Source organism: Syngnathoides biaculeatus, chromosome 6, assembly GCF_019802595.1.
Source record: "Syngnathoides biaculeatus isolate LvHL_M chromosome 6, ASM1980259v1, whole genome shotgun sequence".
NCBI lineage: Eukaryota > Metazoa > Chordata > Actinopteri > Syngnathiformes > Syngnathidae > Syngnathoides > Syngnathoides biaculeatus.
Window position 1 is genome coordinate 24,419,634 of NC_084645.1, and position 16,661 is coordinate 24,436,294.

Genomic DNA, 16,661 nt, shown 5'->3' on the forward strand with positions numbered 1-16,661 from the left:
TACCAGGTCTTGTAAGCTCCTCTCCCCGGCTAAATTTGGAGGGGTTGCGTCAAGAAGGGCATCTGGCGTAAAACTGCCGAAACAAAACGTCTAAGATGAGACGCTGTGGCGGCCCCTAACAGGACAAGCCGAAAGGAAAAGAGGAAGATGTATTATCATCTGAATTAATCTACTATGGAACAATATTCATGAGGGAGCAAGCCCAGCAAGAACTGTTTGCGTTTCCACCAAATTTTCACGGGTTTCCGCAGAAACTGGTCTTTGAAGGGTCATGGAGAGTATTCATATAGTAAAAGAGTCCCGGTCATGTTCAGTACATGCGTGTACTTTTTATTTGACATTGGAAATGGTATTAACGGCTTACGGCAACGCTACCCTGAGAACGCCCGATCTCGTCAGATCTCGGATGCTAAGCGGGTTTGGCCCTGGTTTGTACTTGGACGGGAGACCGCCTGGGAACGGCAGGTACTGTAAGCTTCTCTCCATGGCTAAAATGCAGAGGGGTTGTGTCAGGAAAGGCCTCCGGTGTAAAACTGTGCCAAACAAATATGCGTTCATCTAAGTTGACAAGCTGTGGCGACCCCTAGCGGGACAAGCCGAAAGGAAAAGAAGAAGGAAATCTTATTAACGGAGGAGCTTGAAATTGTACCAAGAACTGTTTGTATGTCCACCACATTTTCACAGGTCCAGGTTGTAGGTCTTTGAAGGCTAATCAGGGAATCTTGAAACAGTTCAGAATTTGTTGCAGAAATTTAATGATGACCCGGAACATATTATGTATTTAAGAAAATTGAGAACTATAGAAGGCTTAAGAACGGGATAAAAAGAACTAATGGCTCAGTTTTCACACATAAAAAAATTCAGCACTAGCAACAAACTGCTCTTTCCAAACGACTTGGACGGAGACAATTTTGAGCTAGCGTAGCTGTTCTACGCGCACGTAGATAAAGCGCTACATCGGCTGCGCGATCCGCGGGGATAATGTCGTCGTCACGTTTGGTGAGAAAGACGGTTGTCACGCACAGGAGACAATACCGCGCCCGGCCTCTTGGGGTTTGAGCGGCGTCCTAATGGACAGAACGTTCAAGCCTTCCTGGAGGTGTTGTTTGAGCATTTATGATTCTGTGTGATTCCCTACAAGCACAAAGTTTTTTGTTTTTTTGTTTTCTCGCATGGCGAGGCGCTGGTATGCCGGCAGATATTTACATCCGGCAGGAACAGCCCCAGCTGCGTGGCAAAACGTTATTTACGGCCGCATCCGTCGGGCTCTCTGCGGCTCTAAACAACGGCTAACCGTCAATTTATTACGGGAGCGTGGGAGCCTCGGTAAACTCTGACTTGACAAAATCGGCTCCGGCTGACATTCTGAAAGAGTAAAAGGAGTATTACACCCGTGTCGGTGCATGCATACAGCCACTACCGTGTCTCTGCAAATAGTGACCGGGGGCGTTTATTTACTCGACTGTAGATAAGAGGGGGAGGGCTTTGAAACACATTTTTGAAGGACATCATACCAGCGTTAGATCACTATTATGGAGTCGCTACTGGGAATGTAACAGACCCATTTGCAAATTTGATAATGTTGCAAATGTGATATGCCCAGCGCAATTCTTTCGGAACAATTTCACTCGATTTGGCTTACAGTTGACCACATCTTGGTAGATTTCGCTGATCCTCGGGTCCCTGTGCCGCAGCTGAATTGTGGCCGCAATCAGTTTCGGTTTTCTGGTGCAGTCCTTTAAACGCAGTCGCTACTTAATAATTGACCAGAGATTTCCTATCGGATTGACATCTGGTGAGTGTCCTATAGAAGTAAATCAGTGCCACCAGGATTTGAATTTGAAATGTAAAGTTCTCACATTTTCAATAGTTGCTACAATTCGCTTTCTAAAATTCACCGTCTGTGCCACCAGATAGGGTTACTTCAGGTCAGAACCGAACACCCAGCCAATCGCGGTTTCACTTTTAGTCACGTGACGTCACATACTAAGAAAGCGTATCTGGATTGGCTGGCTGTTTGACACACAGATATATATAGCGGTGTCTCCAGATGACGACAGTTCAATTGATGCATTATGCCACTGTCTGAATCAGATAAATAACTGGATGAGGCAAAATTTTCAGAGACAATTGTTTTTTGGCAATTAAAAATAAGAGAATTGCTGTTAGTCAACACCTGGACTATCTTTAAAAACCAAATACCAAGTCCGAAAGGTTTGTGTGCTGATTGATTCCGACCTGATTTTCAACAGTCATATAAAATCAAATCACAAAAACTGCCTTCTCCCATGTGAAAAACATATCTAAAGTCAAGTCTTGTATGTGTCAAGCAGACCAGGAAAAGCTCATCCATGCTTTTATTTCAAGTAGACTTGACTACTGTAATGGTCTTCTGACTGGACTCCCCCCAAAAAAGAGTATTAAACAGCTGCAGCCCATTCAGAATGCTGCAGCTCGTGTTCCGACCAAAACAAAGCGGTAAGAGCATGTCACTCCAATCCTAAAGTCCTTGCACTGGCTACCAGTCAACTTTAGAATAGATTTTAAAGTTCTGCTACTGGTCTATAAATCACAAAATGATTTAAGTCCTGAATACATGAAAGAATTGCTGACGTAATACAAAACCCAGTAGAGCTCCGAGATCGACTGACACAGGTCAAATAGTGGAGCGCAGAGTCCAAAGCAAACACGGTGAAGCAACGTTTAGCTATTATGTTGCACACAAATGGAATAATAATAATAATAATGGTGATTTCAGCCCCAAGTGTGAATATTTTTAATCCAGGTTGAAAATTCTTCTTTTTTTCTCATCGTTTGTAGAATATATCCACTTTTTGATCATATTACCACTTTAATTGTCTTTTTTTCAATATTTTGTTTGTCATTTTTATTGTTTTCTATCACATTTTAAATGTTTTATCTCTTTGTTTTCAAATGCCTTTAATCACGTAAAGCACATTGAGTTACCTCGTGTATGAAATGCGCTATACAAATAAATTTGCTTTGCTTGCTTTGCTTTGCCTGGTGGCACAGACGGTGAATTTTAGACAGCAAATTGTAGCCAGTTGAATTTCAGACAACGAATTTGAGTATTGAAAATGTGATCACTTTACATATCAAATTCAAATCCTGTTTTCTGTGGCATTTCAAATTCAAATCCTGGTGGCACTAATTTGCTCCCATAGTTTCCAGTCCAATGTAAAACATCTGTCCAAATGTAGTCACAATTTTAGACACGGCACAGGGGGCGAGGTCCCGTTAAAATATTCCTGAACCATCAATAAATCTCTTTTTCTCCCCTGGCTTTACTTTTTTTCCTCTCTCTAACTTCCAAACACTGCTCAGAATACATCATTCCTTCAACTGAATGCAGCGGACCCGAATCCCTGGTAACCAAAAACAGCCCCAGAAGATCTCGGATCTTAGACGTCTTGATGTTTTACGGACTGATTGACGTGAGATTCCTTTAGGGTCTCCCCGTCTGATCTTTGAACGTGCTGACTGCGTTAGCCCGGGATAAAAAAAAAAAAAAAAAGTGACTTTCATCACTAAATATCACCTTTCGGCATTGTTCCGCGGTACAATTCTTAGATTTCAGCGGCGGGAGTACACCAGTGAGCAGTACCGAGAGGGATGATGGACTCGGGAGTCACAAAACTATGCTGGTTTTATAACATGTAAGGGTTTGACTTTGCATAGCTGGAGGGGGAAAAAAATAAACATACTAGAAACATAACAGATAGTCGTGAACTTTGAAATGTGGTATTTTCTGGTGATCCAATTAATTAGCAAAAGGGTGTACGCAGCATGGTGGAGTGACAACATGATGCTAATCTTCATGAAAGATGACATCTGTATGTACAGTAAAGTACCGGTAATGTTCTATTTGATACTGTGGAGGTAAATCTTTCACACCATGCGTTAAAAGACTCCATAATTTCATTTTTTCCTTTTTCAAAATGCAGTAGTAAATGCTGCTGTTTTGGTCAGCAACAAAGTTCCAATGAGTTCAGCATGTGGACAGAAGTGAGAATTATGAATGGATCTGATTACAGTTGCCAGTTTTTTTTTTTTTTTTTTCTTGAAGTAAAAAGAGAGGAATTGATTTGAAGAATGTGTCTCTTTGTCTTAAATTGATGAAGCCATTTGTGATTAATCGGGACGCTTTTAATATATGTGTAAATGGATATTTACCAGTTTTCTGCATGCATCAGATTGTGATCTATTTGCTCTTTGAAGTATCACGCAGTTCATTATCCAAAGTCATTATATCGACGTGTTGTTCCAAGTAATGAAAAAAATTACTGCATTTATAATAACAGAGTGGTATTTAGACCCCCCTCCCAAATAGCAAACCGCTTATAACGGCATCATTCAAATTTGTATTTGATAACCCTGCTGATTTTTGGTCTCAATCAAGAGGCCCAACAGGATCTCGAGGACAGCGGCAGCGAAGAAGGGAGGCGAGTCTGTGCAATCAATGTGACTCGTCGCCCACTTTGAAGGGTTCGGTTGAAGGGTTGATTGGAAGCTGAGGGTCACTTCAAGAGACGGTAGTTTTTGTAAACTGACCAGTTATTTGTTTTGATTCACAAAGCATAACAACGCTTCAGTGCAGTTTTGGACCTTTCTGTTTCTGAAAAAAATGTTTTTCTGTGACGGACTGGCGACCAGTTCAGGGTGCGGTCTGCCTTTTGCCCGCAGTTAGGTGCGATAGCGCTCGTGCACCTACGTCACCCGAAATCCCGTAACTGGCCGTATTGCCGGTCAAGCAAAGTATTCTTCAACGCTAAGTCGGTTGGAGATGACACGAAAATACGTCTCCCAGGGTTTTGTCCGATACCGTTAAACATTTAGAAGGTGATAATAAACAAAGCTACGTGGAAAAATGAGAGACACTTGGGATTGAGGACCCATATTTAATACCGAAATCGTCGTTTTCGTCGATAAGAAATTGGACTGTTAACCCGCTTCCGCTTGTCTTGGACAACTGGATCTACACAGAGTTTGAAAGCGTAGAAAAGTCTGGACGCATACAAATACTTGGTTCCTGGATCTGTTCTCATCGGGGAGACGGCTCGTGAATGCGGACGTGCGTTTGGCTACACGTTAACCTTTGCCGAAATCCATCGATCTTTTCAGCTGGTATTCAATACACAAACTCGCATTCATTAACTATGATTGGGAAAAAAAGAGGACAAGCGAGTCGGCTCCTCCATAGTGTTTACCGAGAACTATTTATCATGCGCAGTTGGCTCATTTGAGAACAAAAATATATAAATAAAAAAACAAGAATGAGTGGTCTCTAACGTACACGGAAGCGTGTTGCGGCCACACATTAACCTACGTAAACCTCTCTGTGAGAGACGGTTTATATTCTTTTTTTTTTTTTAAATACGCATTGGACTCATTTGAGAACAATGCGTACTAAAAAAAAAAAAAAAGTCTTTCAGGGAGAGGTTTACCGAAGTTTAACATGTGGCCGCAACATGCTTCCGTGTACGTTAGAGACTACTCGCTGTCATTTTTTTTTTTTTTAAATACGCATTGTTCTCAAATGAGCCAACTTGGCATTATAAATACTTCTTGGAATTTGAGATTGAGAAGAATAATTCCGACCTGAAATGAAGCAATCGCTACACAGTCGTGTGTATTTTTTTGCGCACCATCCATCATGTTTAATTGCCGAAATCCATCGATATTTTCTCGTCTTTTCAGATGGTATTCTATAGAATGATCTCTTTGAATGTCTGTCTTGTTTGTCTGTCTTGGCTCCAGTACTCCCCGCGATCCTTGTGCGTATAAGCAGCAAAATAAATGGATGGATGGATATTTTTCCAACACTCATATTACAAACGTAAGATGGACTGAAAAATCGAACCTTAAGGCAAAAGTTTCTCTGTGGTAAATTAGCGGATTTTATTTTACATTATTAACATTTCCGCGTCGCCTGTTTTTGCTCTATAATTGCGTCATGAATATTTGTGCACCATCCATATTAAAAAAAAAAAAAATCAAACAAATGTAAATCTTCCTTTGCTTGTGCTCATCATTCTAAAAGATGCAATTAATTGGATTGTTCTTGTGTAATCCTGCTGACTCACTAACGAGGCAATGAAGTCAACCTCACTTCCTTGGCTGAGGTAATTGCACTTTTTTCAGCGCCCAAAGGGGAAATCCAAGTCTTGGTGTTAAGAAAATGGAGCTGAGATTGTGGGGTCACGTGATGGTGATGTAACGCAGGGCTTGTTCAAGGGCGCTGAGAGATATGAAACAGCTAAGTTTATGGAAATATATAATGCACACTCAAACAATTTCAAAACTATTCTCACGTTATGAGCAATTTGGCAATGGAAATGGTGTCGTGGCACACACGTGGGTTGAGTTCCCACTCAGTCAGCAGTCGCGCGTGTTTCTATACATGCCCTGTGATGTACGTGCCAATACCGTAGGTTGCCCCCCCCCACCACCACCCCTGCCCGCTCCAAAGAGTCCCTGCCTATGTAAATCGAGGCATCTCCCCCCCGATGCCACCCATACTCTCCACCTCTGCCTCAAAGTGTTGGCTCATTTTCGAGCGTGACTCATCAAGTGTGGGATTATACGCGGTGAGTCACGTCAGCCTAGGGATGCCCGCTGTGCCGTTTCAAAGCGCGTGTTGGCAGGAATACTTTGCCTGGATGGCGCTGGATGGAATCGGGAGAGGATGTTGTCGAGAGCGAAAGTCCCGCGGCTAAATATATCACCTTCATTGCCTCGGGAAGTCAAGAGACGGCAGACACTTTTGTCTGTTTATTACAGTGTAGGAACAAAGTTGGCTTCAGCGTCATTCATTTTGATGAAAGACGCACGGTGAACAGAGCTTCCTTGGACTCGAACTACTTTTGTATCTTTGGGGTTTTTACCCCTTTTAATTGCTCTCTCTTGACACCACGAGATTAGGGATTCCACCAATTATCGGCTGTCTTCATGTTCGGTATTTTGGCACATTTCGCCGTCGGCTTTTTTAAAAACTATCTGATGGGCGGAAGGGGATCAATTTAAAAATGGGGTTAATGTCGGGGATCTATTTATGTATTGATTATTATTTTTTTAATTTGTTAATTTTATGAGACGCCGCTGACCCTGGGAGCATTTTTCTAAACCTCAAAATAACGATGAGTGAAAAATTAATATTTCAGCCGTGTTGAAATTTAGTAAAACTTTAGTTTACTAGTGAGGTGTTTATTTGTTGGTTTTTATTTAACTTTACAAGTCATGGTGTTAAGACTTGTATTTGAACAACGATGAAGTAAGAGATCTCGACACATAATATAATATAATATACCATAATTTCTTGAAAATAATGTGCAATTTTTTTCAAAATTTTCATTTTCAAAATGTCAGTAGAGCGCATTATACTTAGGTATGGATGAAAAATAAAAAATAAACGTATACAGGTACATAGAGTGGTAACAAAAAGGTATAGATGTACATTTCTATCTGATATTCAATGTCTTATGTTACATATTTATATATATTACGGTAATGTGTACCACCAACCTGAACTCTGACCTTTTGGGGGATGGGGGTGGGGGAAATTCTGTTCTGGCAATTACAGGGATGAGGACAAGCATGTCCTGTGGCCAGTCTCGAGATATAAATTACCGCTGCATCAGTACATGCACAAATATTATTATTAATGATTGTTGTCCGGACAGTTTTTGTAAAACAACACAAGTACAATAAAAGTACAAACCTAGCAAAATAGAAATACAGATAACTACAAATATTTCGAGCATATGGATAGCAGCAAATTGATAGTCCGCATTGCACATTGGTAGAAGGGTTTTCCTGATTTTTTTTTTTTTTTTCAGGTCAACTTTGGGGGTGCGCATTATACTTCATTCTACGCATTAATGCACGCATACGCATTATACTTCAGGATGCATTATACTCGAGAAATTACGGTACCTAGAGGCATATATTCTTTATCCTCTGCAAAGAACCACATCTAGTACTGCGCCTACTGAGAATCTATGACCATCTTTGTCATGTATAGTAAATCTGGATTATACTGCTCGCAGGTGGCCAAGGCATGCTACAAGTAGGAGCACGATATATGCAGAATTGAAGCATAGAAAAAAAAATACCTAAACGTTACGTCCTCGTTAATTGTTACGCACATCACAAACATTTTTCTTTGATTTTTTGGGAGTGGGGGTACTGGAATGCCATTCATAACATTTTCTTTCATTTCAATGGTGAATTTTAATTTGTGTTTTGAGTTACGGATTGGGGTCACAATTCAACTTGTATCTCCGCAACTGTAACTATGACCGTGACCTTAAACCAACATTCAGTAGCGCTGGTAGCAGCTCACATAGTATTATTTTCTCAGTGGAACACTTCATCAATGCAGTTTTGCGGCTAGTTCAGTAAATGTGGTCGACTCACATCGAAAGCATTCTTGCGAAAAATCCAATATAGCCTTTGCACCCTTTAAGTTGAAAAACTTGCTTTGGTTGCTTGTTTCCGAGGACACTACGAGGGCATTATGGATCAGCACCGGAAATGGAAATGTTCGAAAAGTCTCATAGTACTCTAAACACGTGGGAGGAAATTACATAAGTGTTCATTTTGTCATAACCAAAACGATCGTGGTGGAAGTTATTTGCGCTTATAACACTTTCTCCAGCATTGGGTCTCTCGAAATCTCTTGAACCTTTCCCGTCAAACTTTTCATCTCGTCAATAGCGGTCATGAAAATATTACTCCCCAATTCCTTCAGAATAGTGACACTGACGAGAAAGCAGCCGAGCTGTCGAATCAACAAAGCGTGAAGAAAATGTATTGATTGTTTTCCAACGGGTGATGTGCACCGAATATTATTGCGGCTCGAGGAAAGGTGATAACGGTTCCTCCTCCTCCTCTAATTCTATTATTTGTGCCTCTTAGAGGTCTGTGGGTGGATCTTAAAAGCCGTTCGATCATATTTGTCCTGCTTCTATCATAATGTACATTAGCATGAATCGGGTGAAGTTTGGGACAATTTGCACAACAAAAACACACTCATCTCACAAAGTACACACATACGAGCACGTTCAAAAACTTTAAATCTTTTCAGAGCCATTACTGAATGTACTATACACATTTTTCTTCATTCCTGTGATACATTTGCCTCCTATAATAGTAATGAGTGCTAAAGTACTAAAATGCAGTGGCACAATTTTAACAGTACGTCCTGTAAAACAAAGAAAAATAAATGTCAATTAGTTTCTCAATGGCTTTTCTTTGGTCACGTAACACGGAAGATTTCTTTACTATGAGAATGCGGGCGAGTACTGATACCAGGTATCGAGCTGATGCCAGACTTATTTTGAAGTATTGGATACTCATGAAGGCTGCCAGTACCATCCATCCATCCATCCATTCATCAACCCATCCATCCATTTTCTACCGCTTTTCCGGGTCGGGTCGCGGAGGAAGTCGCTTCAGCAGGGATACACAGACTTCCCTTTCCCCAGCCACTTCTTCCAGCTCTTCCGGAGGGATCCCGAGGCGTTCCCAAGCCAGCCGAGAGAATTAGTTTCTCGAGCGTGTCCTGGGTCGTCCCTGGGGTTCCTTTCTGGCGGGATGTGCCCGGAACACCTCACCAGGGAGATCTCCGGGAGGCATCCGAATCAGATGCCCCAGCCACCTCATCTGGCTCCTCTCAATGCGGAGGAGCAGCGGCTCGACACTGAGCCCCTTCTCGGATGACCGAGCTTCTCACTCTATCTCTAAGAGAGTGCCCGGACACTCATCGGAGAAAACTCATTTCGGCCGTTTGTATCCGGAATCTTGTTCTTTTGGTCACGACCCAAAGCTTATGCCCGTAGGTGAGGGTAGGACCGTAGATCGACTGGTAAATTGAAAAGTTCGCCTTTCAACTTAGCTGCCTCTTTACCACAAAGATCCGATACAAAGTCTTCATCACTGCAGACACTGCACTGATCCCTCTGTCGATCTCCCGCTCCATTCTTCCCTCACCCGCGCACAACACTTATGCCAATAAAATCTGATATCGAGTAAGTCCTCCTCACCAGAAGTTGGCGCTAGACTCCAGGGGTTTGACACATTGACGAATCATCATGTACGTGGGTTAGAAAGAATCCCCCTCGTGTTAGTCAAAATTTTATACATCAAATGTAGTTGTATCTGTACTGAAGAGTAAATACTCGTACTGATATCAGACTGAAAAATAAAGTGGTATCGAACATCTCAATTTTTGGGGGGTAAACAAACCTGACAATCTGCTCATATTTCCGTGTTCTCCTCCATCTTTGTGTTAAACACAAACAAACAAAGGCTCGCAACTCCCCCCAGCTCTCCCGATTGTGTCGATCAGACTGCAGTGTAGACGGCGACACAAATGAGGAGGGGTGCCCACCCCCCCGGCTGCCTCGCCGTCCCCACCCCACCCAGCCTCCCGTCTCTCATCGCACACTGGTGCTCCACCCCCCCCCCCACCCCCCTCGCGTGCGCTGCCCGTTGCTGTGCGAAGCGCATGTGCCCGGCGCGCACATGTGGCTCGGCTGCGGACGGGACACATTCTCGACTCGGATATCCGCCGTCCCCGTTTCGTATAAAGGCATAAATAACCCCTCCTTGTCCCCCCACCCCTGACGTACGGAGTCTCCTCTTGAGCACCTTGGAATTTAACAAGCATCCCGTGCATGGAATGAAGCGAGCCTTATTCGCGGATGTTCTTCGCTGACGTTCCGGTAAGGATGACAACCCCGCCTCGCTCTTCTCTGCGCCTAATTTACCTGTCAAGAGCACAGTGGCAGGTGCAACGAGACATCCTGAAGGCGCACCGAACCCAGCAGTCCAGAAACCCAGCGTAACGTGTCGGTATTCGCACCAAAGGTTGGGAAACGCCTCATTTTGCACGTTTCTCACCGAGAGTTTGCAGACGACAACTTTGCATGGTCGAGCCGATTTGAAGTGGGAGGACTTTAAGTACTGTCTACGGTCCCGATTGCGTGGCGGAGCGTCCATAATCCATTTGGACGGGTGAGCCGTCAAACCGAACCTGCTTTTATGGGATTGCATAATTACCCTTAGAACTACCACATTGACGAGAGCGCCTTGTTTAATGCTCCCCTCCCTCCCTCTTGTTATCCTTCATTTTGTCAGCCTCACTCAGAGCAGATGCTGCTATTTCTGTATGCTGGATGAGCACCCCCCCCCCCCCCCCGACTCTCACTCTAATATCTGCGATCTTGTTATCAATTCTCCGTTCATCTCCTCATCTCTGTGGAATCTACAGGGGAGGAGGGAGGAGACGGGAGGAAAAGTGTCAGGATCCAACCGTCGCTTAATGAAAGCGGAAAAAGGACGGAGAGAGATTAGTAGGGAAAAGTAGCGAGAGGGCAACGGAAGATGGACGGGAGTTCTACAGAAAAGAGTAGAAGGATACGGGTAAGGGGAGGCGGGCGGGGTGTAGGGCGCTAAGATGGCCGGGAAAGTGCTTTTAAGGCTCGGGAGTCGGCTTACTCGCGTCCGAAAAAGGGGAACGTGATATTCCGGCCTTGATTCGACACGTGGATGCACTCTGGCAGTGAAGAGCATCAATATTTATCGCATTGCCCCATTTCAAGAGGAGAAAACCTGATAGCTCCACCGGAAGGGGGGTGGGGGGGGATAATAAAAGATCAAATTAAATCAGATCCACCTTGGGTTGGACCTTTTTCGCTCATGTTGCGTTCGCGGTAACTTTCCGTTGATTTTCAAAATGTGCCACAAAAATACACGCAGTTGATCCAGTTTGCATCTAACGGGCTATTGCTAAGTAGGTTTACGATTGAAATATGGATGTTGTGTAGAATCCCATCCAAGGTGTGTCTTTATTTGTAAATGAGAAGCAGCCAGTCATCCATTGTTTTATAATAGCGCTTGTCCTCATCAGGGTGCACCCTTGACTGCTCGCCAAAGTATAGCAATAAAGGAGATAATTATGCTTTTGTATCCAACAATTTTGGAGGCCCCATACTTCAGTGGTTAGCGTATTCATTGGTTTGGTAAACCAAGGGTCGCGAGTTGGAATCTCACTGGGGTCTCCGCTCCCACCACGAAGCGCAACCGGCGTAAAAACTGTGCCAAACAAATATGAGCGTTTTGTCTGAGATGGCTCGCTGTGGCAACTCCTACCGGGACAAGCCGAAAGAAACTCTCTGTATCCAACAATTTCAGACAGTTCCCAGATGTTTCCTTCCGGAGCCTTGTTGAGAAAAGCTCAGCAGTTTTAAGGGGGCGGTCCTGTCTCATGTCAGGGAGAAACTGCTCCCTCCCCCCTCCGATACTTGTGGCATTTGCCAATGACAGGTGACAATGGGTCCATCTTGGGTGTGCTTACTTGTGTGGCCTAGACTGCTGTAAAAATGGGTCTGAAGAGCTCGGACATTAAGTCAGACCAGTTGAGAACCTCTGCTTGTCTCATCGTCTCTTACGACACAATATCCATGCAGAAACTCTAAAAAAAACTCGTCCGATGGTGCCTTGACATACAAATGACCCAATGACTGACGAGTTTTATGAGCTATGCTAATTATTTTCTTTGCCTTGCGGGCAAAAGCTGAAATCAGAAATTTTTGTATGGACGGTGAAATTCACTCAACTCACTTAACAAAAAGTTCGACTGATAGTCAAGAAATTAAAAAAAAAAAAAAGAGGATTGACACTCTTTATTCCGACTCCCAGTTGAAGCTTTAGACCAGAGGTGTCAAACTGATTTTGGTCGAGGACCACATCGTACTTGCGGTTTCCCTCAGGGTGGGGCCGCTATGGCTGTGAAATGATAAAAATCTTTAACCGCCTCATCATATTTACACATGAAATTTATGAACTAGTTTCGGGTAATGGGTAATGGTAACACAAAAATCCTTGTGATAGCTCAGTGTTATCATTTATGATATGACAATTTGAAATTTTGGTACAGATTTGAACAAAAAAATCATGGAAGTTGACACACGTGATTTGCCTCTGCGGGGCACATAAAATCATGCGGCGGGACAGATCCCCCCCCCCCCCCGGGGGGGGCCTTGAGTTTGACACCTGCGCTTTAGACAGTTACATGTTTTTTATTTAAATCAATCTTCCGCTAGCTCGCTCTCAATGCAAAACATTGTAGACGGGCTAATGAATAACATAACAGTTGTGATGTTATGTTAAAAAATACATTGATGTGATTGAGTTATCCTGTATTCCTTCCCTTGTTTTTTATGTTTATCCATCATGTGTATGATCTGAAACGTCAATCAGAGGTCAATGTTGCTGCCAAGAGCTCTATTTTCTATAAGAATGCCATAAACGCATGAACAAAGTTATTTGAGTGAGCCATGTGGTCCAAGGGTGATTCACAGTGTGGCACCCATGAATGGTGACACCCCCCCCCCACCACCACCACCACCCGGGACTTGCCCCAGCCACCTTTCCCTCCAATTGCCCTGATGATGCCCTCTGCCAACATGAGGAGCTAACAGCTCATTTTACGCGCAATTCTTCTCCAGGCCATTGCAGCAAATAATGGTCGTTACCGATGCGGCTGTATGATTGAGCGTGATGCATGAAATGAACTTGGCAATTTTGTCACGGCGAATCACACTTAATGATGTCCGAATGTGTGCTCCACGCTCATTACCGCCTCCTGGAAAACACCACCGTTGGCGTATTTTCATCTGTAAGGGAAAATGGTTTTGAAAACAAATTATAAACCACCCCACCACCACCAAAAAAGAAATGAAAAAAATACATAGTGCAAAAAACAAACAAACAAAAAATTCAGCTTTTAATGAAATATACAAAAGTAAAATCTATTTATAAAATAGTGAACATGAATGACAAAATAATTGTATGTTACAAAGAGAAAATGAGAATAAGGGAAATTATTTGATTATAGGTAATGTAATAGAAGCAGTACCTTACATCTAGCTATCAATCTATTGATCCATAAATTCTTCTATCTAGGTAAGGTACCTAACGTCTTTCTCTCCATCCATCCATCCATCCATCCATCCATAAACCTAGAACAATCCATTACAGCTGATCGTTTGGGGGCCGACAACAAAACCCTGCGGAACTCCAATCCATTTTACAGATGGCTTAATTCACACATAACAAAAAATGATCCAGATCAGGACAATCAAGAAACATATCTTACATTATAAAAACACCGAATGCACCATGTTTAATTAGAGTTACTCATTTTTTTTTTTGTCTCATAATCTATGATGAATATTGCAACTGCCAGCGATTTGAACTTGTCCTGTGTTTAAGACCGATAAGGGATGAAGTGTAGTGCAATAATTTGCATGTGCTAATCAGATGTGAGGCTCTTCCACATAAAAATAATAAAAAAAAGTTTTTGTTTCCCAGTTCTCTCATCAATTTTTCTCCTCTGATTACATATCAACGAGAATGGCTGTAGTTGGTCGGCCTCTTTAGCATTCGCTAATCATATGCTCGCCGCTTGAAAAAACATGTAGTTTATGTTTGTACATATTTTCATGACACAACTTTAAGTCAAACTGAATGCAATCACATTACAACAGCTCAGTTCCCATTCCCCCCTTTTACATATTTATGTTACATAACTCAAGGCATTCATTACATTTTGATTATAAAATAAATCGTCAAATAAAACCAAATAAAACTGATAATAAAAGTAATTAATTTTACAATTCATATCAATTTCAATATAATTATTTGTCATGTAACAATACAACAATAGGTAATTAAAATTGGAATAATGACTTTTATGGTATTTCGAGTTGAAAGACTCCCACCATTTTGCTTGATTTAACACTCAGTGATGAATCTTTAAAAATCTTTTAAAGTAAGACGGGTGTCAAATTTTACCCGGAAAGCCTCACCGAAACAGAAAAGTTGTCGCACCAGTAGGCTGTACTGTGTACTTTTTTTTGGGAGAGTATTTTGGGAGGTATATTTTCGGTCACTTCAAAGTGGTTAGTGAAATATTTTTTTTTTTCTCAAGTCTATTTTTAAAGCTGTCAAAATGGCCCGAATTTGATTTGAACAGTTTATTAGGGTTAAGCATTACCCGATCACTTCTATCTTCGTTAATCATATTTTACATTTGATTTGCTTTTAAATACTTACTAGGATATCTTTTAAAAGCCCACTTCGGTACATGTTCGAAATTGCAGTTGTTATAACCATGTAGTACGTGAGCATTACCAATATAATCAGTGGAACGCTCCAATGAGAGGAGTTGGTTAGTGCAGCTCAAACATTTGTGCTTGGTGACGAAAAACCAAGCAGTATGGACCCGATTTGTCTTTTGCAAATGGACACAAACGCAGGCTACATTTTATTGTATTGATGCACGTTTACAAGCGCGGCCTTGCACGCTCGGCAGCTTTGACATCACCATTAAATCTGTGACATCGGTCCGACATCGCCGTTCCTCCTCCTCGCAGCTGGAGATCAATCAGAACTAATACATATTTAGTTGAGACCTTTCTCTCAGCCCCCCTTCTGAGTGTGTTTGACACACTCCAACATCCTGGAACGCTCGCTCTCGAGAAATCATTGGGGGAAATATTGAAAAAGCTGCAGCGCTCGCACATGGCACTTGGAGACGTGCAGAAAAATCCTCGGCGGTTGGACACAAGTTGTCCCTCCATTAATTGTCCTACGATTAGGAAATTGAATATTTGGAAATCTTCCCAATGGTATATCAATTCATCCATCCATCCATCCATCCGTTTACTTTGCCGCTTATCCTCACAAGGGTCGCAGGGAGTGCTGGAGTCTATCCCAGCTGTCAACGGCCAGGATGCAGGGTACACCCTGAACTGGTTGCCGGCCAATCGCAGGGCACATAGAGACAATCATCCTCTCTCACAATCACACCTTTGGGCAATTTAGGGTGTCCAATTAATGTTTTTGGGATGTGGGAGGAAACTGGAATCCCCGGAGAAAACCCACGCAGGCACGGGGAGAACATGCAAACTCCCCCAATGGTAAATATTATATTTAATATTTAAGCGTGCAGGCTATGTTTAAAGTAACAATTTCATATTCCTCCTTTCATATTGGTCCTAAACATGTTGAAACTTGCAATTTCCTTAAATTAAAATTATGACACGATTTTTGTCACATTATTACTCTTCCCATGCTCCCCCTTAAAAATTGCAGTTGAATTTCGGAAGAAAGTCACATTTTTCTTGTCAAACCTTTGCTGTTCTTAAACTCCATTTAATCATACAAACACCATAAACAATTTTCATGAAAAAAATGTGTAAATCCATTACTTTTTAAAACAATTTTCTTGTAAAATGTTTTTTTTTTTCTTTTTATAAATAAGTGATTTTCGAGGAAACAAAATCAAGATTTTTATAACTTTGTTCTTTTTTTTCTCTTGAAATTAATTTTTTTTTCAAGACTGCAAAATTATTCATGCAACACTACAATCTTTAAATCATTCCACAGTACCATTTTATTTCCTTTTTTTCCCATTTTTTTTTCCTTTGATTTGTGGTCTTTAATTTCACCAGCAATTGTAATTATTGTAAAAATGAAAAGGTTTATACGACGTGTTTTGGATAAACGGAAAGATGACAGAGATGGATGGATGGATGGCTGGAAATATACTTTATGAATACAAATCCCTGAAG

At 42.0% G+C, this 16,661-nt stretch overlaps 1 protein-coding gene and 1 pseudogene across 1 annotated transcript in view; both read left to right on the forward strand.

The window, feature by feature from the left end:
• lingo1a (leucine rich repeat and Ig domain containing 1a) overlaps positions 1 to 16,661 on the forward strand; it is a 153,980-nt gene that overhangs the window by 20,576 nt on the left and 116,743 nt on the right. The gene's annotated exons all lie outside the window — the stretch shown is intronic.
• Positions 359 to 477, forward strand: LOC133502815 (5S ribosomal RNA; annotated as a pseudogene).